The sequence below is a fragment of the Cavia porcellus genome, unplaced genomic scaffold (assembly GCF_034190915.1).
Source record: "Cavia porcellus strain 051 isolate PalLab524CR breed Dunkin Hartley unplaced genomic scaffold, mCavPor4.1 scaffold_8, whole genome shotgun sequence".
Classification (NCBI taxonomy): Eukaryota; Metazoa; Chordata; class Mammalia; order Rodentia; family Caviidae; genus Cavia; species Cavia porcellus.
This window is the reverse complement of record NW_026947491.1, coordinates 69,308,850-69,336,019: the sequence shown is the minus strand read 5'-3', so window position 1 is coordinate 69,336,019 and position 27,170 is coordinate 69,308,850. Positions and strand designations below refer to the sequence as shown.

The following is a 27,170-nucleotide window of genomic DNA, read 5'->3' as shown; positions in this document are numbered from 1 at the left end:
GATACTCGAGTCACTTGATTAAAAGCTACTCAGGACTATACTTGAGATAAATTACCCATGCTTACATTTAAAATGAAGTCAATCAGAGGACAAAAATACACATGATACAAAGTCAGAATCAATAGCACAAAAAGCACCATATTGACCTTGGAATGTACTTGGACAGTATTCTTCTTAAACATTCCTACTTTGTACCATCTCTGACTCTGCCATCTCCTAAGACATAATTGCCCTCACACAAAGCTGCACATATGTTTGTTCCCTAGTTTAGAAACTATAGTTGTCGTTTCTATGTTTTTAAGGGAAAAATCTATTGATTTTTGAATCTTTGTTCAGTGCTTGTTTGATGAATTAGTTAACGAACAGCTCTTCCACACAACACAACAATCCAAGTTGGTTTATAAATATTACAACATAAAGTCATGCTATGAAAGCAGCAAATATGCTCACACTTCTCAGCCCATTTTGCTCTAAATATACCCTGCCCAATTTGTTAGAATTATCACAGAGAAATAGAAGTAGTATCATCACCTAATTTGCTAAACTGAAACAAACACTAGTGTCTGAAGCAAGGATTAAATATAGCTCTAAGGATACAAAGGGAAAGGAAATACTGTACTTGTAAAATAAAATCCTAGACAAATTATCATATGTGAACAGGGGACTTAAGCTTTTTTTTTTTCCTTTAATTATAGTATAAAGACAAGTAGATGTGTCCAAATGGAGGGATATTTAAAATATATTTTAGGTCACTGGGTAAAAATTAAGAGTGTCAAGACTCCGCATAAACAAAAAAAAAAAAAAAATGAAAAACCAAGACAGCCACTGTTCCCCTAATAAGCAAGCACTAAGGGTATGAAACTGGTAAGAGCCAGTGTCCTAGGAAATGGGCTCCCTAAGGGTTAAGTCCTGAGTTACTGATATTAACAAAAGGAATCCCTAAGGTATTTCTTACCATCATTGTGAGTAACAAAAGAATGGCAGGTCTCTATTTCCTGTGTGCTTACTATGTGCCAAGTACTATGCACTGTGTTTAACACCTGAGCTATATTATCTTACTTAATTCTCATTACCATCTTTCACTCTCCATTCTAATGCTACCAAGTTTGAGGGACAACAGCACCTAAAGTTCCCTCTAGCCATTCTCTCCTCTTCATGCTCACTACCAGTGTATTATCTCTCCTTCATCCCCCTTAACAAAACTGTGGAAAGCATTTCCTTACTATACTTCAACTGGCAGGTCAAAGTCCTTTCCACTCATTCTCCAGTTTGCTGGAGACTGAATCTTTACAAAACACAAGGTTTTCCACTCTGGCCCCAAGTGCCACAGGTTCCACCAGGGCCCTTAGCAGAGCGTGTAGTTACTGCACAGCATGATCCCGTCTGTGTTTTCACATTTAAACTCTGCCCCTTCCAGCTCTGTCTTCTAGGTTCTCTGTGGCTCAGTTCCAGCTCATTTTAGTGACCTGTACAACCAAGCTGCTTCACTTCTCCGTGCCTCCTCCAAACTCTTCCCGCTCATCTCCTCCTCTGTGATAGCAAACATGACACAAACCCTTACCCCCAACTACTACCACTAAGATTGAGGTAAGGTTAGATATCCTCCCAAAGCGCCTGCTCTGAACTCAGTGGTGCTTCCACAGCACAGAGGCATCAGTGATGCAACTGATCTGATCAGTGAAGCCACCAAATACTCACTAACTAAACAAAGACAAATGACATAAACTGAAAGTCCTCAGTCCAGCAATTTACCAAGCCAGCAAAAAAGCATGTGAAATGGCAGGGTCAACAAATTTCTTCTTTATCATATCTGACTCTCAGCAGGTGCTTGTTCTATTTGTGCCCACAGTATATCTTATTTTTATACCTTTACTGTAGTAACATGGATGATTTTTTCCTTTGTCTGTCCTTATTGAGAAATAAGTTGCGAAATAACAAATCTTTATAACTCTTTCCCTTTTCACTTTGTCATAAAGACACAGTTTTATTACATCGCACCAGGACAAGGAATGAGCAACTGTGTTAATGACAACTAAGGAAATATACAAACTATCACCATACCAAAAGCAAACAATGATTTCAACACATTATTTAATTTCCTTCCAAGAAATAAAAATTAAGGGATTGTGTACCAACATGCATATTCTCAATGGACAAAAATGTCTTATGTATTTTCCACTTTCTCCATCTTTTCCTAGTTTCCTCCTAGAAATTATATACTCACATGAAACTAGTTAATTCTTTTATTGATTATAAAGAAAGCCAGTGTTTCAGCAGTCATACATGTGAGTGGCTATTTTTCTATGTGTTGCACATAATACTCAAGTATTTTAAAACATCTTATACTACTTTAGGCTGCTATCTTCTGATTGCCATTAGCTCTAATTTTGAGTCAGCAGGGGAGAAAATTACCTGAGAATTTTAAATGAAAGTTTACATTTAATTACTGCATTATCAAGTTATCCTAGCATACAATTATTTTGGCTAAAAATACAAGCAGTGTTGGATGAGCCTAATTCTTTTGCTCAGGATTGCATCCATTTTTCTAAGCAGTTTAAATGCAAAAGCTATGTTTTTCCAAATTTCAGACCATGTTGTAGAAAAACATTGAAAGAGTGTGAGGCATAAAATTCTAACACATGGAACATACAAAAGCTTCATCAGATAGAGATTAACAATTGTCTCCAAGTCGTCAAGTGGCATTATTTGGATGATGCTAACCATGGGAAAGCAACACAGTACACAAGACTGTTCTGAATTAGAAAAGCTACCAACTCAGCTAAATCACACATAATGTACTGACCACGGGCACTCAAGGGATTGTGGTCAAATAGCCAGCAAACCAGTTGGGTCAGGATTGGCTCTCAAGATGTCCAGAAGTAAACAACAGTTAATGACTTGGTTCCAGCCTGCTCGGTTATTCAAATATGCTTTCCTCCAGTTCTTTTTGGATTAGAAAAAAATAATTTAACACTGCCCAACATCTAGGGTATGCATGTAGGTGGGAAATCACCCGAAATATTCCATTTCTTACTAATAGGTCTTTATCTAAAGACCTGTTAGAGAGCCAACAATTAGAAAGACACAGAAGTTCTATCTTGCTTCTTAAACCATCAAAAAGAGTTTAATAATCTTTTCATAAATATGTTGCTTACTTTTTTAGGATTATAGATAATAAAAGAAGTAAGTGTATCTTTAGGATGTCTGGAGTTAGTGTCTCTCACTTAGTGACACTGGAAAACTAACTCCTTTAGAAGTGATTTTTTTTGTCAAAATAAAGCAATAACTAGCTTATTTTAAGATTCTCTCCAATGTACACAAAGATCTCAACTTCCTTTACTATTGCAAAAAAAACCCTTCCATACATTTAAGTGAAATAATCGAGATTAAAAATATATACATTGCAGTGTCTATGTGTCTCTTGGGAGACCAAACTCTACACATCCCTTTAAAAAAGTGGTAATTCCTTCCTTTCAGAATTCTCCAAGGAAGATATGTTCTCCTTCAGCAATATAAACACATATTTAGAGGAACTGGTGAAAAGAACATTGTACAAATTGCTCAAATCATACAAAGATGGACTCTTGGAGGGGACCTCTCACAAGAAAAGGCCCTTTTAATGTTTGGAGAAGGTGCAGAGAAATGGATCAACTCTCAGTATACAATAAACATATTGAATCCATCCTACTGAAAGGGAAAAACTGTATAAGAAAAATTATTCTTTTTAAAACTTTTTCTTTTGAAACTGCTTAGCTCCGTAACTGCTTCATGGCTTTGTAATTACTTTCTTGACCCCTGTAACCATGAGAGCATAAGGAAACATACAGGATGCCTGATTGTCCCATTGTGCCAAGCTTCATAAAGTGATGGTCATTAATCCACCCTTTTAACCAGTGATCTCACCCTGCTAATTAAAAGAACTTCCAGACTGTTTTGTCTTGCCTTTGTATCTCCTTTGTACCTCCTGATTGTGCATCATATAAAAGCCCTAGACCACCAGAAATAAGGACCTGATATTCTGGGAATGATCTTGATCAGTGCCAGTTGACATAAATAAATCTGTCTCCAAATCCTGGGTCATTTTGGTATTTCTGCCTGCTGTAGCACCATAGCTGAATCATTGCCGAGAGCACTAGGGATAGATAGTGATATTGGTTTCCTGTTTGGTAAAATTACTCTAAAGCACTATTTCCCAAACTGTGTCCTATGAGATGTACACAGGTGCTCACCAGGATAGGAGGCTCCATGATCCAAAGCAGAGAAAAGCAGATAAATTCCTTTGTCTACTGACCCTCTCAGAGCCTTAGAATGTGAATATAGATCTGTACCTTACAAAGTGGAATAAAATATGCAAATACCTTATAAACCTATCTTAGCTTTTCTCCCAAATAATCCCCATTAATACCCACCCTGAAACAGAAGGTAATACTCTTTACTTTGTAGAATGTAAAACAAAATCCAGATCTAAGATTTCTCTCAAATTCCCATCAGATGACTTCATGATTTCCTACACTTACAATTTAAATTCTACAGCAAGTTATCTAACATCAATGAAACAGGTAAGTTATGTTTTAATGAACAGCAGATAAATACCTAAATGAAAGGAACCTTCTATTCCACTGTATTACCAAAACCAGTGTATATCAAATTCACTGTATAAGAAAGGGATTAAATTAAATTATGTCAAAGCTTTTGCTTTTTATGAATAACTGAAATACACTGTTGTGCTACTATGATATTCTGCTCAAAAATTTGAATTAAATCATCTACATATTTCTCTCTTCACTACTCTCCACATATATACATGCAGACATACAATTTTATGATAAAGTATCTCAGGGAAAAAATGCCAGCACAATGACAATGTTACTTGGCAGCTCCTCTTTATACAACCTAGAGCTTAAGGGAAGGTCAGCACCATAAAAAAAAAGTGATGACTTTGAAATGTGTGTCATGAAATAGAGCTATTTATCAATATGCCTGACAAGAATAAGGTGAGAGCCCATTTCAGCCAGCCAGAATGACTGCTGTACATCACACTCAGAGGCAGTAAGCCAAGACAGAATGAGTATTACCAAGTTGTTATGGTAACTAAATTGTAGCTGATTCCATAAAACATTAGCTTTCCATCCCAGGGACTGTGTTTAAAATTCAATGCGAGTCAGAGTCTCTACTCCAAATGAGGCAGCTGGTGGTCACTTCCAAGTAACATAAGCCACCCAAGAATAAACTCACTTGAGCAGCACACAGTAGCAGCCACAGCCAGGCCAGCTCAGCTGCTGAGGCCAGAGACCTAAGCCCCCAGACCTGTGACATCATAACCACAACACTCTTGCAGCTGACTTCAACAATAATAAGCACTCTCCACAAAGGCAAACAAAGCAAAGCCAAGGTCGCAAGACAGCTAAAAGCAAAATCACAGGTAGAACAGGCATCTGCTACCATCAGCATATGCAGGACACTGTTGAAGACTGAGCTTCGGAGGCTAACAGATTTAGTTTGAATTCTGATCCCTCCCTTACAGACAACCTGAAATTACTCTTTTTGCTTAAGCCTGTCTGGACTACAGTGGAGATCATTGTGGGTTTGAGCAGTGGTGATAAGAATGAACTTGACATCAAAGAACTTGGATTTTCATCCTTTTTCCTAGCTGTATGATTTTAGGAAAGTTACTTAACATCTTTTGAACCTTAGTCTTTTTAGTATAAAATGAGATAAAGCTCCTTACCCTGTTTAGTTGAGAAGTTCACATAGACCTATGTGCAACATAATAGAAACTTAATACAAGCCAGCTACTCTCACGCTCATAGAGGTACTTACTACTACTTAGGGTAGATAAAATAAGAAACATTTAAAGATGTCCACGCCCTAATTTCTGGAACCTGTTGTCCCTTTTCTATCAAAAGGGACTTTGCAGAAGTGTTAAATGTCTTCAGATAGTCAAGTTATTTTGGGGTTATCCAGCGATAATCAGTATAATCACAAAACTACTTATAAAAAGAAAAGGGTCTATAATATAAATGCAGAGGTCAGAGAAAGAATATTGGAAGATGGTAATGCTGGTTTTGAAGAAGGAAGGAGGAAGGATGTGCCAAGGAATGTGAAGGGCCTCTAGAAATCAGAGTAGATAAGAAAACAGATTATATCTCCTAGATCCTGCAGCAGACAGCTTGATTTTTGGACCTTCAACATCTAGAAGTATATGGTAGTAAATTTCTGTTATTTAAACTACTACATCAGTAATAATTTGTGACAGCAACTATGGGCTACTTACAGCAATATAGTACTTTATTGCTATATTAAATGGTAACATGTAGGAGTAACACATGGCACATAGTAGGTGCTTAATACAAGATGGCTGGTGACTTATGCCTGAGGGTGGAGGACAGTAAGAGAGACCCCAAGCTCCCTGAGTCCACTACAGCCAATATCTGTCACCTGCAGCATCTGCCTCCTACTGCATATCAAACAGCTTTGGATAGACACCATCCTTTAACCATTCATTCTCAGATAATCACACCTGAAATCATCCAGATAAATAAATGAACCAGAAAGGAGGTATAATCAAGCAAGAAGCACTTGAATTCTGAAAATGAGCCAACATAGATGGGAATGTCATTAGCCCAAGGCTGGCTTATAATGCAAAGTAGGGGGGAAAATAAGACTTTGAAAAAAAATAAAAATCATGTCTATTTGCCTCAGGTCAGGACTAAAATCATTGATTCTACAACAGAAATCTGATGAATCCATGATAAGAAGATTCCTAGTAATTCTGGTAAGAACTGAAACACAAAAATTCAAGCACCTGAACCAGTCAACAGGGATAAATGCATCAACACAGAAGGGATCATAAAAGAGGGTTTCCCTCTCCTGCCCCTTCCAGCTAATGTCCACTGTGGATCAAGCATCAGGAATGCTCTTAGCTACACGACTCCTACTGCATCAGTGACGTGGAAACGTATGCCGAGTTCACTCTACCCCCTTCTTCAAGGGTCTTGGCTTGGCCCTGCACACTTTCTGAGTTGAAGAGAGATGGCTTTAATTGAGAGAGCTACACAGACACAGTGGCCAGGGTGATGTTAAGAGCAGCGCTCCCAAATCATGTGCAGGAAGATGCATGAGACGGTGTGATAAATAGACTAGGAGAGGGAATGAATGCAGCAGAGAAGGAGACAAATTATAAAAATCAACTGATTATTCACATGGGTGGAATTCATAGGCAAATCAAGGCTGCCACTTCCTCATGCACCTTCATATTCCTTCCTGATGCCCTACGTACCACGTTCACCTCGGTGACTGTAGAGGGTCAGGGAGCAACACCAGCTATCCTTGTACAGAAGATTTGGTACTTGTTTGTAAAGGCTGCATCTATGAATCAAGCTCAAAAGTTATATCCTTCAAGTACGGGACTTTGGAACAAGAATCAGCAAACCATATAGAAGAAATAAAGTGCAGCCCAAACTCATCCTTTACATGATGAGACAAAATAAGAGTTATAAAAGGAAAGGTACAGACAAGGAGCTAAACCCAAAATGAACACCCTGTTACATTTGATTAGGTTGAATACTTTATTTTTTCTAGGATTTGCATTTGCCTAACAGTAATTGCATTTACCTTACATTTTCTGCACATAAAGATGTGGCACAAAATTCTAGTTTGGAGTAAATTATGGGTGCAATACATGCATGGAATGTCAAAATTCTCTAATTGTACATCAGGGATTCTTCAGCATCCATAGTTAGGGTGGACCTTACAGGGTGGGAAACTGAACATGTGACTTAAATATGAACATCAGGATTTTCTTTCTTTGATTTCTTAACATTTTGGTCTTATGAAGAAAGACTATGTGCAAACAACTAATCTAACCACCTTCCTTCACCAATAAACATAGAGAATTGAAAATCAGATGACCAGTTTACTCAGGGCAGTCTGAGTTTATATTTAATGAACCACTGTTTGGATTGTATGCTTATGGAGAATAAATAAATTATATGATTATTCAACATAGAGAGGCTATAAACCTGCCTAGATCCCATGTTCATATGCATTTCGCCAGTACTAGGGCTTCCCAAAGTGCTTTCTATGACCCAGTACTTTTGTCAGAAAATACTTTTTATTTTGGTTTTCACTTGTTTTTCTAATAGGGGGAAGAATTCCTCTAAAACATAATAGTAAGCTTGGGAAAAACTAAATTACCACTGGATAGTTTTCTTCAATTATATCACACTGATATTTTTTCCTTAGATAGTAGCCAAACAACGTAGACGTTGTTTGTACAATCCTCTGAAAAGCTACACTATTAGAATTTTTTCTTCCATAAACTCATGATTCTTACACTGAGAAGTACAACTCTGCAAATTGTCCAGAGAAGTAAGCTAGCAAACAACAGAATTTCTAGTGCAAATGGATTATCTATTTCTACATTTCCAATTTATTTTTGAGTAATAAAATAATACCAAAATTACTGAGTACAAAGTCAGTCATTATTACTAGTATGAAGCATGATATTTCAGAGCAATTTCCTACTTGCTTCCAGAACTGTGTGGACCTTAGTGTATGCACTTAGTCATCCTCCATTTTCAGGAATACTGTGAGTTGAGATTCCAAGTGTCACTGTTACAGGTATTCCAAGAAAACTTTATGGCTGACACCCCTGACTATCATTGCCTTTCAGAATGTGACCTCATCCATGCTTCCTGAAGAAGCTCTGCCATTGTCCCTAATCTTTAGAACTAAACTCTGTTGGGGCTATTAACATCTAAGCTAGCCTTCCTGGCAGCAAGTGGAAAGACAGACTTCTACAACTCATTCAAGATGACATGACCCAGCCACATTATCTCATCATACTATGCTATCCTGCAGGCTACAGGCCTGCCTAGAAACTGTAGATACAGAGAGAAAAAACAAGAATTACACCAAATCTTTCATTAGTATACATCCAACATGGTATGCTCTACAGTTTCCAGCAATATAAATTGTCAACAGGAGAAAAATCTTTTTATGTTATATTTTTTAAATTTTTTTTATTTTGAAGAGAATAAAACCAAGCAACATAAAACGGAGTCAATCAGAACAAAACACTGAATGTGGTACAGGACTTCAAAACAAGGTAATAAGAAGTCAATATTGGCTACCACAATGCCCAGACCATCAGACATAATAAAATCAAACAAAACAGAACACAATAAAACCAATCAAGGCAAAATAATGAAAGCAATAGAGAAAATCTTGTCAACTTCTGCGATTGTCCTAATCATCAGATGAAATTGTACAGGAAGCAAAAGAAAAACAAAATAACAAGTAGGCAGTAACAATGAAAATATGATTGGGAAATCTATATCCTATCTTCCAATAGTGCCTGGCTTGAAACTGTTATTTTCTTAACCCTTGCATCTTAAAAATAATGTATTTTATGTGCTCAGTGTAATGGATGCCTCACTTAGACATGGCTGCCTATTGTCACTAAGACTGCACCGTAAGTAGGATGAATAGATTACTTCACCTTGGCAACTGTATTATTTCTGGATGTGCTACTCTGAATCCAAAGATTTAAGGAAAAAGAGCTACATTCCATAAAACCCTGATCTTCTATAGCAATCTTGTAGCCTTTCTGGGTCCCACTGAGATGAATGTATACTACTAATTTCACAGGATCACACAAATGAGGATCTTTCAGAAATATGTAAAGGCATGTGCAAGTATATTGTTTTGAAGAAGCAGCACAGAGAAGGAGTCCAGGAAACTGGATTTGTATCCTATTCATGATGTCACTGATGATGTCCAAGAGGACATTGTTCCAGCTTTTTCTAAGCCTCAAGATAACTAGGTTAGAAAAAAAATTAACAGAATAAGAGAAATATGGAGATTAGTAGATTTATTCGCAGGCACAAAGCGAGGTAATGCTGAATTAATTTTCTTTCCTAAACACAATCAGATGTTCCTATGCTCTTCCTAAAGTAATGCAATGAAAAGCTATTTCAATATTTAAAACAAAACCAACAAGCATGCATCCCACAATCACAGATGTGATTTCCAGCTGAAGTGTAGAATCAAACACACAGGCCAACACATATACAACTTAACCTCATTAGCAGTTTCCTCACACAACTATTTCGCTGGGGGAGAGGAAACATTCAGAAATGCACACTTGTAGAATTACTCCTCCCTAGCTGTTTGGCAGGAAAATACAATCTGCTTTATATAATTACTTCATTTTAAATGGTATTTGATTGAACCCTTGCTATGTAAAATGATCTTGAGCTGATTGAAGGACACACTCAAACTCTCCGATTAACAAGGTGGTTTTGGAATAGTGTATCTTGGGCCAAGGAGAGGATAAACACTCCTATTTAAACAATTTTAACACCTGTAATGATGAATTCATTCATTTCAGAGGTAAGTTTTATTAGTCCATTTTGAGACTGATAACACTTTAAATCATACTCTCCTTAGAAAAATGAGCAAATTATGCACAATGCTCATTTGTAGTGAGTATGGAAAACAAATTATCATGCTTGATCCATTTACGATGTATGGAACATAATGCGATATATAACTATAATTCACCATCATTATTGACTTACCTATTTCAAAGATGAAACATAACAACCCAAAACACAGTGGGAAAGAAGTACTTTCCTTCTATTCATGCCTCCCTCGAAAAACAAGTAGACTGTGCTCCCCCAACTATCACTTTACACCTCAAACTATGTACAGCTCCCTCCAGTGTTGTAAAGCTATAACTAAAGTTCTATAATACAGAACACTCAGGACTAGAGGATAGAATCCTTACATGCCTTTATAGATCAACTACAATGTGCCCTTCTTAATCATAAATGTAATTTCAAAAGTCTAGAAACTAGTGATTCTGGGTTCTAATTCTACTTTGTCATTAATCACTTTTGTAAATTCAAATAAAACAATTTTCTTTACTTCAGGCCTCAGTATACTTACCTATAAATCAGTGACAAATACATGCACTGTATATCTTCTAAATTGAAGGTATCAAATGCTAGATGATGTCGTTGAATATCAAAACTACAACATGAGTACAATAAATACCAAATAAGTTATTTCCTATTAACACTAAATTGCCATAGGAAGACTATTGTTTGTATTCTTATTGCAGATTTTCCCTTAACCAACTTGTAGACAGGTGATTTATTATATCACACATACTTTAAATAATACCATTTCGGACTGTTTTAGCTAGAGTCTAAAACAGAACTGGAGCACTTTGCTCCAGGCCTTAGGGAGTCCTCTATAACTTATTAGAGATATTCTGACTCTGGCCATAGGCTATTTTAATCCCCCCACCCCCGCCACTGTCATATCTGGCTATCATGGCAATTTAGTTTAATCAGACCTTTGTGCAGGGGAAAAAACATGAATAGGCATTGAACGAATCTTGTTTAGAAGTCAGGCTAATGGCGCTGGAGATACAGCTCAGCAACACAGCACCTGCCTGGCAAGTGTGAGGTCGTGAGTTCGACCGGTCACAAAAAAAAAATCCTCAGGCTAACTTTTTTTAAAAAACACAGTTGGTTAGAAAATACACAATTGTGCTTCCTTACACATACAGCTAATCAGTTAGCAGTAAACTGTTAGAACTTTATCATCTAACCTGATCATGTTGAGGTTTTCAAAGCCTCTAACAGATAGTGATAGACTGTGTTTCTCTCAGAGATAGAAACCAGCAATTAAATTCTTTAACACCTCCCTTCCTTTCTACTTTATTCTCTCAGCCAAACAAAGAACACCTGAGCAAAATGTAAGGCTTGATACTACTTAGTTGCACACATAAGAAAATAAAAACTGCGTAACTAGGATTCTGACCACAAAACCATTTGCTCACATGGTATTCTTATCATTCCCAAATAATGATGCAAACATGCTTGGATGCTAAAGTGTGAGATTATTTATTTGCTGGGCATAACACAAAGGAAAATAAAATGTAGCATTATGCTCCCTACAATTAGAACTCAGCCAATGCATTGTCTGCTGACTGGATGCTGAATTTCAATCTATTCTTTCACTGTAAACCAAGAAAAAATAAGGGTCTGAACATCAGCCATACAACACAAATTCAATTACTCCGAAAGCAAGGAAGACATATAATGAGATCTTTTCCTGTCTACAAGGTCATCCTTCTAATTTGTGGATTCATTTAATCCGTAGGTCCAATTCAATATGTGCTAGTCTTCAAAGAAACCCACATAGGTTCCTAACAAGAGTTCTAAGAGAAGGTTCAGATTGCAAATATAAAAAGTAACTGCAACATGCCCACGGGTAAATTGCTTCTTTTGGGTAAGCAATACAAAAGAAACATTTTTCTAATTTAAATATCTTTTGAGGGCAATAAACTGCCTTATCAAAAAATTAAACTCTAACTCTAATCAAAAATGAAACTAATAACATGTATTAGAGGTTAATTTTCAAGGGCTTAGACATATAATTTGCCACCCACTTCTTTTTCATTAGCAGCACCAACTAATCATTAAAAACTTCCCTGGACTATGCCGTCCTTTGATACGAGTGACTCACATGACTGGAAGAGAACAATTATTCATCATTCCATCTTCAAGAAACTGTTCAGCAAGTAAGGTCAAATCCTAAGTTCTCTGTATTAACATCTGAAATACTGTATGAAAACTCACAAACATTTATAAGTCCTGCTGCTTGGATTTATCTGACAAAATAGAATGTTTAAGTATTAATTGGAAAGTCAGTGAAATAAAATTCTCCTACCAAAAAAAATTCATGGTATTATTTTAAAAGTTTGCTAAAGTGGGCTGGGGATTTAGCTCAGTGGTGGAAGCATCAGCCTGGCAAGTGCAAGGCTGTGAGTTTAATTCCCGGTACTAAAAAAAATTTACTAAAGTCATAAGGAGATGACTCAAAACTTTGAACTTGTGAACAAGCCACTAACACTAACGAAATCACAGATATGCTATGAAGTGTCAGTCTATCTATCTTATAAATTGATTTTTTCATAACAAATATACTGTGAGATTATACATATATATATCATGATACATAAGGTTGTCTTATTTTGAGAACATGCATGGCAGTTTTGTGAACTGGTTCACTAACACATTTTTGCAAGTTGAAGCACTCAACCTGTGCCTCATTTTCTGAAATTTTTCTGTATTAGATACAAGTTTAAGTGGTTAGTATCTAAGTAATCTGTGTGAGGGTTTTTTAAGTTAATATTCAAAAATATAGTTGCTTGGTTACACACATCTTAACAATAATTATTCAGCCTTAAATGGCCTGCAGAACTCACAGAAAAACTTTACTCATGGGATGCCACAGACTTCAATTCACGTTGCTCTGGAGTAACTCAGTCACTACAAAGCATTTCTTGTTTTTGATGATTACCTTGTGATAACTGTATCTTTGTTAATATCGATGAAGTTAAATAAGACAACCTCAGATTTCAGCAGATGCTTCCAATTCAGTTTACAGTTTTGGTCTGCATTATGAGGTAAAGATAACATACACTACAAACAACTTTTTAAGTACCCTTTTAATTCCTATGCTTTCTTGTTGCACACATAGTTGCTGTTATTGATAAAATCTATAGTAGATATACACAGTTACTTTCCACTTGCACTAGTGGATAGGTTCTTTCACAACAATAGCCAATCTAATGCTCACATCAACTCTGAGACAGCTGCTACTATCACTCCCACTTTTCAGATGGAGCAACTGAGATATGGATAAGCTACTTTGATCACATTCATACTTATAAAATATGCTGCATGAAGAAGACTCGGCTGTTAGCTGACATGCGGTATTGCTTCTGCAGGAAACAATCTTATAGGATGATATCACAGTCTGATCTTGCTCTCAAAGGAATTACATATGCCATTCCTGCTTAATACTCTTCAATGATCAATGCTACCTCCAGAATAAAAGTCCTTGTACTAGAATTTATAATTGTGATAAGGTATCTATATTTCCAGCTCTCTCAGACTGTACCTGTATCATACACATATTTTTGTTTATGAGTACTAACAGTCCTCAAACTTTTCATGTTCCCTTCTGTTTTTGTACCCTTGCAGACTTGCATCCTGAAACATCCGCCTCCATTGTGGCCATCTGGTACATTCCCACTCATCTTTCATGACTCAGTCCAAGCATCTTTCTGAGAATTCTTCTCCAAAGCCTTTCCACCAGGCAGATTTACACCCACTTCTCTTTTCCCATGCACTTTCTCCATGCATTTAGTACAATGATGACAGTTTCATAATAAATAAACTTTTTAAAGTCCCTCACCAACAGTGAGCTTCTGAAGAGTAACTCTTCTTCCTTCCCTGCATATTTTTCAGCACAGAAAAGAGTCGATATGCCTCAAGAATAAGAGAAAGAGTGAATGTATAAGTGGCCTGACTACAGTCAAACAACAAAATAAGAAGTCTGGAACTCTAAGACTTCATGGTTGTGTCACTGGAACGCTATGAAGATGTAATAAACAAAGTCATTTCTTTTGTCTTAAACTTTGTTTTAAAAAATAAAAATACAACAAGAAAATCTCATTATCCAGAAACAACAGGTCCATAACAAAGGAAGAGCTTGATACCTGTAGGACACTATCAATAATTCAATATAGCTTGAATCTACAAAAGGAAGGTCAGGCCCAAGAGTAGGGAGGGCCAAATCCTGAAGATCACTGTGCCATGGAACAAACTGAATTTTGCTTGACTATTATATCACCACCCCCCTTTCAATTAAGACCACACTTCCTTCTACCTCTGCAGTTGAAATGCCACTTTCCCATCAAGCACGATGCAGTTTCCACATCTAGAATACTTCCTTTCTTTGTTTGGTTCTCTTCACAAATGCTCATACTTGTCTACAGAACTTGCCACCTTCATACAAGTGTTATTTCATCTGCTAGACACAAACATCTTAGGAAAAAGGTTTACATCTTTGAAACCATTTTAAATAAATACTTCAACTAAAATTTGGTAGAACTAATAAGTGTTTAAACAAATTAATGATTGCAAATAGTAGCAATTTCAGGATACATTTCATGTGGGAAAAATTCCTCTCCTGAGTCCTCAGTGATTCTACATGCTTCACTTGGGCCCATGATCTAAATAAAACATCTTCCAAGGATATATGAACCCCGTCTTGTTATTGATTATATAAATATTAGGTCGTGTAACAGTTGCTTGTCTAGAGCAAGATGTCAGGTTGCATTTGAATCAATCACTCTTGTCAGAAGCTAAGGAAGATTTCAAATGTATAATTAGTGGATCGTGTTAAAGAAGAAACATTATATGTGGAGCAAAAACAGAACCATGGGTATCCAAGAAAACATGGATATTTTTATTGAAAGGAAAAAAAGATTCACATATTTGATTATAAACTATAGCTCAAAATCTACCAACTTTCTAGAAATGAAGGAAAAACAGTAATATAAATACATACATATATACAGTTGCCAGGCAAAGTAATACTCATTCTCCCAGAACTTGGACATCAAAAGAATCAATACAAAAATTGATATTCATTAAGAATAGCCACAGATCAAGGATGGCACAAAGTAGAGTTAGCATTGTAATTCGAATCAGAGGCATTTTCATTCTAAACTATTTCAGTTAAAACACACCTTTCAAACATGGATCAGACACCTCAACCGCTTCTCAATAATGAAATGTACTACAAAATGGTGCAGTACTCACAAAGCAAAAAATACTGCATTTTCAGTGTGACTGCTGCTTTGTATGCTGAGGTAGGCTCTGTACCTCACAGGATATTTTCTCAACACATTTTCCTGTGTAGACTGTGTCCTGGATTCTGTCACATAAAAAAATGAGCAGAACATGAGTAATACTTCCCCTTCACTTAAAATCTTAATGTAATTACATGGTGAGCAAAGAGGTACAAGACTGAGCCCACGGGTAGCCAGCCTCTCTGTAGTAAGATGTTCACTTCAATTGCCACTCCCCTTGGAGCCACACGATTAGAAATTTGCAGCACAGAAGTTTTCTGATAGCCAAAAGATGCAGTAACGACACCATATTCAGAAAATCATTTTGCAGGATTCCCTCCTCCCATTCCAACCATCCCAGAAGGAAGATGGAACAGGAAGACGTTCTTGGGTAATAAACAGTCAACAAGGACAATGCACTTCTGCAGAATTTAAGTGCTTTCACATATAATACCTTAATTTCATTATAGTAAACCAAGCCATATAATTAGCCTGATCCATCACAGCCCAGTAAAGATCCATAATGGCAAAGAAAAGGGCAAATGAATCATTAAAAGGCTTGAAATTTTAAGGTGGTAACAACTAAAAGATTTTGTCCCAGAGAACTTTTCTTCCCACAATTCAAAGTTCAAATATAATACTATCATCCAGCTATAATATTAAAATTACTGATTTTTCCCTACAAGCCTATTATTCCCAGATGCAATTCATAATGCAAAGCTCTGAAAATCTAGATTTTTATAACCTGACCTGAAATTAAATAAAGCTACAATCTTTATTCTACTGTATTTACTTTCTATCACGACTGTAATAGATTATCACAGAATTAGTCATTCAAAATACAATTGCATTACCTTCTAAAGGTTTGTCTTAGCTAAAATCCAAGTGTGAGCAGGACTGCTTCTCTTTCTGAAGGGTCCAGAGGAGAACTGGCTTCTACATTTTTGTGCAGTGACTAGAGCGCACCTGCAATTCTTCACTTAGGGCCACTTACATTGGAAAACATAGCAAGGTAGCATCTCTCTCTCTCAACACTATCTCATCTCTTCCTCTGACCAGAACTGGGGAAGAACTTCTGCTTTTAAACACCATGATCAAACTGGTCCCACCTTGTAATCCTTGCTCCCATCTCTAGGTCCTTAACCTTTAATCATATTTAGAAAGTCCATTTTGCCATGAAAGATGATATTCACAAGCTCAAGATTACACTGAAGACTTTGGAAGGGAGCAATAGTCTGTCTACTAGATCCATTTATTGTGAATTTTCATGTATTTCCTTCTATACACAATAAGTAAGTACTAATATCAGCACACTTACTTAAAAGTTTATGAGATGCTTTTCCACTCAGGAAAGAAAAAAAAATTCCCAAAATACGATATAGATTTAGGTTCTATAGGGATTTCCCTGAACAAATACTAGGTCTCAAAAAAGGCAAGAGTTATAGGTAATGGCATAATTTCTAATGTAACTTTCTATGACATTGAGAGCTATCTGTTGCAGGCAGAAAAGCCTTTGTGGTTATTGAGGCCATATACAGGAGACCTTCGGAAGAACATCAGCATTTATTAACCATGTAGAATTCAAGGTAACTCTCAATTATGGTAACATTATCCAATCTAGTCTTATGCTCAACACAGCCAAGTCATTATAAATTGTAAAGTCTAACTATAAATAAAACAGCTAAGCACTATGAAAAGCAACAAATCTTTTAAATTAAAAATTAATACATTCCAACTTCCTCAAGGGCAAGCACTTTCTTTTCATCATTTCTGTACTTGTGATCCCCATCACAATATAAAAGACAGCTAATATCTACAAACTTTATTCTTATTTAAACATGTATACTTCGTGGAAAAAATGAATGCAATGCTGGACATGCAAAGAACATAAAACAAGAACAAGAAGATGGGACATATTACCCAAGAACAAATAAGTGAAAGCAAGTACACCAAAAAGCGTCTAAGAAAAGCAGGCCCAGATTCTATACACTTCTGCCATAGATCCGTTTTATTAGCAAGTGGGAGTGGTTTAATTTCTGTGTATTTCATGGAGGGAAAAATACCCGACCTGTGTGTATCAATTCTAAAAGTAATTCTCCCTGCACATTGTGCTCAAAAATAAAAATATCAAGAAGTACTAGTGACTTCATTAACTTTTTCCTAAGGCATGTGATGTAACTAATTTGTGATCTCTTGAAAACTAATTTCTAAAGGACTGCTTATTGGTTTTTCTGAGTCTGCTCAGGTGATGCTTGTTCCAAGAGCAAATGTGTATGTCAAAGACCAAAAAAAAAAAAAATCAATTTCAATTCTCAGAGAGCATGATATTGGTATAGGTCAGTGAACATCATCATTGTTTTATAACAAGGTAACCTTGGGTCTGAAAAAGCTCTTGGGGCAAGAATCCTATTAGTTACCTTATCTAACATATAAAATATTAAATGAACAAAAAACATATGCTTGAAACCAAAAACAAATTGATGATGCATTTGTGAAAATATTAACACTAATCTCAAAGATCAAAAAATTCTTCAGTTTTCCAAAATTCTAATATATTAAGGATTTGACCGGTTTTTAAATTTTCATTAGGGGCTTTGGAGAGTGTTTCTTTTCAGCTTTTTTGTTTTGTTTTTATTTTACTTTGGTTTGATTTGGTTTTCTAAACCATACCAGTTAAATAGGTGAGATTGCACCGAACTTTGTATTTATGCAGAATCTATTCTAGCTAACATATCTAACTTTTAGACTTCATTAGCCTAAAGTGAGAAAAAAAAAACGGGTTGACATACTTGACATATAATCTAGAACAATGCTTAAGCAGAGTAACCTAGCACTATATTACAAAAGGAAAAATACAAAGACTTTGTTTTTCTGTGTGTATGTGAGTGTGCATGTGTGTGTATGTCTGTGTTTTGATTTTTTGAGATAGTCTCACTATGTAGCCCAGGTGGGTCTTGAACTCACAGCGTTCCTCCCATCTCAGCCTCCCAAGTGTTAGAATTAGGGGTGCACCATCATGCCTGACTAATTCCTAAAGGATGTCTATAATAAGTGACATGTTGTCTGGGTCTTGTTTAAGTCATATGATATTTGGAGCATTTTATCTTACATAGTTCAATAGCTAAAAGAAAAACCTATGCTATTAACATCCCAAGTCATAAAAGTCTTTATGTATATTTGGGGAAAGAGTGGTTTTGGAGTAATCTGAAGGTATGCTATACCATTTCAAAGTTTGTCTCCAAGTATCAGGTGGAATATGCCCTAGCACTCACTACCATAGGTCCCTCCTTTCAAAATTCCAAAAACTGCTAAATTGTTGATAGATGAATCCCAAAAGAAGGACTAGATCTGAGTCAGACTTTAGCAACAAATAAGAGTTATTCTCAGGAGATAAAATAGGGATGCTGCTTATTCACTGTTGTAAATATTTATTTACATAACATTCTGTCAATTAGACCTCTACAAACTGTCATTTCTACCTATCGATAAACACTAATAGTATTTATAATCATAAAACTAAGGGAATTTATTAGTCATCAATTGCTGCTATGTAACACATTAATCAAATGTTTAACATTTTCAATAAGCAATTACTACTTCACATAGTTTTGTGGGTTAGGATAACAGGAGCAGTCCAGCTGGTGTAGCTTGAGAGGTTTTGGCTTGGGGGCTCTTAAGAGAATAGAAAGAATTACTCAGGGCCACATCTATCTGCAGTCACTGCTAGGCTGTAAGTTCTTCTTCCAAGGTGGATCCTTCATATGATTGTGGTTATTAGGAGAAGGCCTCACTTCTTGCTATATTAAGTCTCTGAGGACTGAGCACTCACAACAGGACAGCTGACTTACTGGAGAGGAAGTGAGCCAAGGAAAGCAGAAGAGGCAACTTCTTTTATGACAGTCTCAGAAGTCTTACATCTTCGTTTCTACCATATTCCTTGATCACACAAAATATATACAGTCATACGAGAGGAGATCTCCCAGACATGAATGGAAACAGTCAAGGGTCACTGGGGACCATCTCAGAGGGTGACCATCACATTCTTGAAATTAGTTTCTACATGAAATAACTATCACTGCTTACAAGCTTTTAAATTGTTAAAGTTCAGCTTCTTGAAAATCATTCTACATATCATAATGTGGTAGCAATCAGACATCCCAAAACTCTTTGAGGGAGGCACTAATATTTATTGAATCAAACTAATCCCACATTTTTTAACCCTTATTTATTACATTTGCTCAGTTCCAACACATTTTTCATGTAACATTTTTATTGAATCATCACAAATGCTTAGTTCCATAATAACTATATCATTTTGGTATCAATTTTATTGATACTAAGATCAATATCATTTTAAAACAAGATACTCTAGACACTCAAAATCAAACTAAGTAACAATTTCCATTACTAGAGAAAAGCAAACCACAAAATTGGGAGGAATCTTAAGAAGTTACCTAATTTGTTGAAACTGAATGACAGATCCACTGGAATCCATTACACTATTCTTTTAAATAAAAAACAATAAATTTCAGCATACTAATCCAATACAATAATTTATTTTTTTCAGAGAGGACACATGATCAGTATGTAAAGAACATTAGTTATGCAGTGAAGCAGAGTACAAAACTCTAAACAAAACACCACAAGTAAAAATGAAAACATCGCATTTTGAAGCAAGTAGCATTTTCTCATTGAGAAACTTCTGGCGACTTCATCAAAAATTATTGAGCACTCTTCGGTAGAAAAGACTTGGACTTTTAGGATTACAAGAGTATTTCAGTCGGTAGTCCTACTGTGTGAGTATACAGCACTGTAATAGTCAAGCTCTAAATTTAGTGTCATGTTTTTGTCACTTTTTAAACTAGCACGTTACTACAATAGCTAATTATTAGAGTTTGAACTTTTGAATGAAACTCCATTGATAATCTTGATCCTGCATTATTTTTTTAAAAAGAAAAGTTAAACTTTTCTGGAAATGAATGGAACTTTCCTCCTCTAAAAAAGATTATTCTTAAATAGAGTCTTATCTTCTAGGTAGTTGGTTATTTTTACCATCAGACTATAGGGAAGCCATGGTGGGGAGAGGCAGAGAAGAGAGGAGCGGACTAGGAAGAAAAAGTAAATCTAATCAAAAATAACTGTGGCCTCCCCATATCCTTCAGTACCAGTAAAAACAATACCACTCACAGTTAAAATGCAATAAATATTTGCTACAGGAGCTCTCCTATATAATATATTCTCTCATCCAATCATCATGAAATTCCTTTTTAACAACTCTTTCATAATGGAGACATAGAAACTCAGATTAAGAAACTTGTCCAGGATCACATAGCTTACTACATGATCAGGGTTGAATTTAAACTCAAGAAGTCTGCTCCAGAATCCACATTCATAATTGCAGATAATGGCCTGATAATGGATCAATGCAATCAGGCAAACTCTCTTTATAAGGTAGCATAAAATATAAACACGCTTGGGAAAAAAATAGTCCCAAGGGGTAAGACTTTTTGGTCATATTTATTTTTACAAGATTGGCATATAAAAGGTACTATTTCTTTCTGTTATGCCTACAAAACTTACCAACAGCTATCAAGTAAGGATAGCGACTGAAATAATCTCACCCAATAGAGAAAAGAAAAAGCCAATGTAAGATTCACAGTTCTACATAAAAATGAACCACATACAAACATACATAAAACAAGAAAAAATATATTTCAGTTTGTTTCAGTCTTTCCTGGCTATACCTAAAGTGCTATGAATCACTTCTTATCAAAACAGTAACTTTGTTTTCTAGTCTCAGGAAAACTCTTAAACTCTATGTCACCAGCAATGCTTCTAGACTTTGAAATCTCTAGATCTCCACCCTCTCAAGTAGCTAAAATGAACACAACTCTTCTGAAAAATGTTACCTATATTAGCAACAAGAATAACAGTACAAACATTGTATAAACTAAATTCATGAACCACCATCAGCTTCTATATTCTTCCTGGGATCAGGCATACTTTCTCTGAAACTTTTTAAATCATTCAAAAATAAAAGAATAGTAAATATATATAATTTTAAAGGGTTGCAGCTTTCTTTTACAAGACCATTGAGTTACATAACCAACTTGAACGGTGCATTAAATTCAGAATCTGTGCTACTGCAATGCTTGTCCTGAGACTTCATCTAGGACAGAGAAATATGATGACCAATGGAAACATGAGCGCCAGAGGCTCATAACAGATATTATTGTTGACAGTCAGACTTGGGAGAGAAAATGAAGTATGAGCAGAAAGATAGCTCTAGAGATGTTTTTCTTGCCCTGAGGTCCACTTAACTTTATAGAAAATTAGTTTTCCTTATACAGTGGGGGAGGGGAGGAGGCAGTCTTAAATGAGTAAGAGTAATAGAACAAATTGATTCCTTACTTTCTGGGAACATTTGTCATGCATATTGTGTCACGGAACACTATGAGCTGTCCATGGAACATTATGAGTAACTGCCCTTCAACAGTGGTCAAGGAAAACTGTCCATCCTCTATTCACATGTCTTTTCTGTTGCCTCTGAGAGACAGAGTATATCTTTTAGCATGTACCACTGTAATATATGTACACCCACGTGGATAGGATTATATCATGTACACACATGCCTGGGAATTCACAAACAGGGAAAAAGATTATTCTTACTTTTCTTTTGGAAAAATGGTGAGGCAAGGTGACAGGTGAGATTAAGAAGCCCTGTGCAAGAATAAGTCTGCACAGGAGCGGAAAGCAGGAACACAGCTTGGTCTCTTGGCTTCTGCTTTCTGCTGGTAACTCCCTGACTCTCACCATTTCTGACACTGCCACAACCCCTCAGGCTGGAGTTGGTGATTTTCTCACCCTCTTCTCCCAGCTTCACACAAAACCAGACACTCATGTGGCACTCCTGTGTAAGTTCCTTACTGTTTCAGAAAAGAGATTATAAATTGGGGCTGGGGATTTAGCTCAGCGGCATAAGCACCTGCCTTGCAAGCAGGTGGTTGTGAGTTCAATTCCTGGTACTGATAAAAACGAAAAAGACAAAAAAAAAGATATTATAAGTTTTATGAGAATTTCTTAACACCTCTCAAAAGGAGTAGGAGACACTGCAAAAGAATCTTCTAGGAACCAAAAGGTTAACATCTCCACGAAAGAACCAGCATGCAGATTCTTTTCAGATCAACCCCTGGGTGATCACAAAGTGTAGGTCTGTGTCCCTACTCCAGCTGACACTCAGGACACGCATTTCCTGTTGCCATGGGTTATGAGAATGAGTCATCTGGAACTCTCCAGACAACTTGAGAGACATCGTACATTAATTTCAGAATTCACAAAATATATTCTTGGCAATCATCAGTGTTAACCAATTCAATTCTGATATTTTACTATCACATCATAAACATTTCCTAAGACTCCTGCATGGAAATAGGAACTTGAAGTAAGTAAACTTGAGGGATTTTCCTGTTTGCAAAACAGACAAGCTCATCACTGTCAATCTTTCATTAAGTGATTCATATATAAGAACAAGTAAGAGGAGCATCCTCAGAACCAATGTGCTGTAAGTGAGGGTAATTCAGAATGTCACTAGTGTACCTTTTAAACTCAAATCACAGGACACTCAAAGCAATTTTTCTTGTTAGATTCATAGTGTAGACACACATAATGAGGAGCAGTCACAGCAAACTATTAAGTGACCAAAAGGGCATAACATCTTACTCCAACAACAAAAATGAACATTTTATTGCACCTACAATTAATTGTGCATTCAAATTGCACTCACTATGCCAGGAGCATCTTGTTTGTGTGTATCATAAAAAGCCCAGCTAGGAAACACCAAAATTCAAAGTCAGGTAGAAGTAACAATTTAGAGCCATCAATGTTATTATTATTATATTGCCATAACTGTTCATCAGAAAGAACACATAAAAAAGCATGCTTTTGGGATTTTCCTGGCAACAGAATTATTAAGTCTTTTGTAAATGTTCATCTCAACTAGATAAATACTGTTTGGTATAAACAGTAGTAAGTGTAGAACTAAGAAAATGTAAAACATTTAAAATGTTCAGTTTCTTAATTGACTAAAAACAAAGACAACAGTGTGGAGGAGCACAGCAATTATCTTTCTCTTGGTTTGGGCATATGTATTTTCCACCATACCCATGATCTCTCTTCTTCCTGATCTATTTTCTGCAGCAAGATTCTTTATTCTATATTAATAGTTGAATTTAACCACAAATGTGCAGACAAAGGAAAGGAGGTAAAGGGAGCCCTGTGAAACGGAGACCTTTTTCTATATAAATCATTTACATCACTGAAGGAAGGAGTGGAGGAAAAGCATTGATTAGTATCATCTTCACATGGGAAATGTTTTGACCTCAAGACAACTTGAAAGCATAACTAGATCTAAGAAATTAAATCTTAAAAAATAATCTACATAAATCTGCGCTTTGGTTAAATGCAAGTCATCCTTTTGCTTTTTCCCTTTTGTTTTCTTATGCTATAGACATACATTTCAAAGAAAAAAATAAAACCATAGTGAAGAACCACTTCGATATAAACAAGGTAGGATGGGTTCTAAACTTAGGTGGATCGTTATTAAAATATTAAGTTCTCTATCTTTGTAATATAGTTGTACACATGCTAAGGGCCAAAGACAAAAAGCCTGGCTTTATTGTATTTTCACATCTTCAGTCTCAAAGTCTAGTTATCTCATACAAGTTGCTGGGCCTTTTTCTCTCTTGTAGCAGGTCTCTAGACCAGCTGGTTTTCTTAGCACTTTGTATCAGATGCACCCTCTTCAGCCACCTCGGACTTTGGGGAGCAAGCATCTGAATCTTAATTATGTCCCACTCGTTGCAATGACTGCCTAGTGCTGAATGATACTCAGAGAGGAGATAATTAAGATAATAGGAGTTGCATGTGTCTCAGAAACTAAAGGGGGAAGAAAAAGCTGTTCCCCAAGTTTCCTAAAATTAAATGCGAAAGAGGGGGGAAGAGTACAGCAATCATTGAAGGGGGAAGTGTCTCTAGAATAAGACCACATGTTTTTTAAGATACATTTATTTATACCCATGGCTTATTTGGATTTAAAACATATGCAGCCCTTACAATACATGTCATACTTGAAGCTGTAGAACTCTGATTGTGACATACAGGTACCCAGCTCAGAATGCATTTCTGCAGAATCCAGGAAGATCAATAGACTCGGGAAACAAACATGTTGATGGATGAGGACGGGTCTGAAAACGACCAGGTTGAGGTGGCCACGCTGCAGGTTTCACAGCTATTCCCATGTTGGCAGAAATGAAGGGCTACAAAGGATTCTTCCTCTTTTTTATAAGAGGCAAAGAAAAGGAGGAAATAATGGGAGGAAAAACAGAGGAAAAGAAGAGAATACAGCTAGAGCGGATGGCGAGGAAAGGAAGAAAGAAACGGGAACGGGGAAAGAGAAAGAGAAATCCGAAGAGGGGCGGGGGAGTGGGAAGAAAAGCTATGATGCATGGACGCTCGCCAGCACCCAGCCAAGCGCCCCATCACCCAAGCCTGCATCCCTCCCTCGCCGGTCTGGAGCCCGGCGAGGCTCCCTGGCGCTGACAGCCCTCCCGGGTCCCCAGCGCAGGCAAGGGGCTGATGCCCAAAGTAGCCGCTGCAGCCAGCCCTTCCGCGCCGCCACTCCCTGGCCCACACTCGCCACCCGGGCCCCGACTTCTGTCGGTGCCCCCGCCACTAGTCTCAGGGAAAAAGCCGAGTAGAGCAGAGCGCAGCTTAGGAGGCAGAAAAATTTAAAAAGAGGGAAAGGGACGGAGGCAACCAAAAAAAAAAATTTTTTTTTTCTAATAATCTGGCAATAGATCACGGGGAAGCACCAGGGGAGGGGACCCCAGGCAAGCACCTGGGAAGGAGCACGCTGTTGCAAACACCCCGGGCTCCAGCAAGCTGGGCGATTTTCCACAAAAGGAACTTTGCAAGGAGCGCAGCGGTTTGCAACCGGAGGGAAGGCAATCGCAGCGTTACCTGGCTGAGGTCATGCCCGCGGGCCGCCGAAATCCTCAGGTTTGCGAAATTGAGCCACTTGATCAGGTTACTACGGAAATCGTCTTAAGGAGAAAGAGGGAATCAAGCGACCCAGGCGCAGCCTCGTCACCGCGAAGGAAACTGCTGGGGCCGCCGAGCGCGGGCGCGGGACCGGGCGCGGACCTCTCGGGCCCGGCGGCTCCGTCCTGCTCCTCGGCCGGGCCGCGCCTCCCCGCCCCGCGCCGCCGCGCAGCCCGCGGCCGCCGAGCTCTCCGCGCGCGCAGCCGGCTAAAGCGCGAGCTCGCCGGAGCCAGCCGGCCTGGGCGGGCGGCGAGCGGCGCTGTTTCCCCGCCGCACAGCTGGAATTTAAAGAGACAGACGCGTCGCGTCGCGGGGTCTGGGCTCTCCGGCTGAGCAGGGGAGCCCGCCGGACGCCCGCGGTCTGCGCCCCCGCGGATGCACCAGCGGCTCCGGCCAGAAGTTTGCTTGGGGACGGTGCAGAAGAGCGCGCAGCGCGCGAGGTCCGGTCCCTGCCGCCTCTCGCGAATGCAAACTGCAAGCTGCGAGGAGCGAGTAAGAGGAGAGGGATTTCCCCCTCCCTTTGGAGACGAGGGGGAAATGATTTGTATGCTCAACAAGTCAGGCACCTATTTTCAGCCGCTCTCGTTTCCGTTCCTGTGCACTGACTTTTTTTCGTCGAAAGCACACAGGCAAAGAAGGGTTCACTCTTGGTTTTATGTCTGTCAGACGCTAAGCAGAGATGCGTGGGTTCCGGAGGGGTGGTGGCAGAAAGATATAGCTGTCAAATATCTTAGGGGAAAAAAAATTTTTTTCTTCCTTTCTCAGCCAACCGAGCATCTCCTCTTCTCTTCCCTCCGAGCTCTGCAAATACACGCTTAAAGGTACACTCCAACCTCTCCTCCAGCGTCTTCTGAGGGTTACCTTTCCCAGGCTCCTTTCCTCAGCAGCTGGGAGCACAGGTCTGCTCCCTGGCTGAGAATCAGCAAGACTTGGGAGAAAGCAGAATCCAGCCTAGCCCATTCCCAGCCCGGCTGAACAGTGAGCACATCTTACACTGCTGTCACTGTTAGGACTCCCATCTTTTTCCAAACAGAAGGTGTTGGCCAGTTTACGTGGTTTGATGCCATCATCTATTTATTTGTGAAACAAAAGACATTATAATTCTGTGATTTCTTTTGCCATAATAGCCCTCCCCTTACACTGCTTTATATGCTACACCATCTCTTTGTGACATCAGTTCAACTCACACACCCCTCCCCCAGAAGCAGTAAGGGACTCTCCTTGAATTGTCTAGGTCAGTAGTGTCAAACCTATGGCACGCGTGACCCAGCGTGTTGTTTGTATCACTTAAAGTTTCGAAAGGTTTGCCCTCATTGGTCTAGGTCAATCAAATTACTCCACAAAGCTGCTC

General features: G+C 37.9%; 1 protein-coding gene across 2 annotated transcripts in view; it reads right to left on the bottom strand.

Moving 5' to 3' along the window:
* The window catches only part of Nav3 (neuron navigator 3), a 747,442-nt gene extending 720,930 nt beyond the window's left edge, over window positions 1-26,512 (bottom strand). The window contains exons 1-2 of one of the 2 annotated variants that reach the window (XM_063255189.1): window positions 25,739-26,512; window positions 15,693-15,807 (exon numbers count right to left, since the gene is read on the bottom strand). The gene's annotated coding sequence lies outside the window, so the exon portion shown is untranslated. The remainder of the gene's footprint in view (window positions 1-15,692; window positions 15,808-25,738) is intronic. The other variant, XM_063255188.1, reaches the window with a different exon arrangement.
* Between the last annotated feature and the right edge of the window lie 658 nt (window positions 26,513-27,170).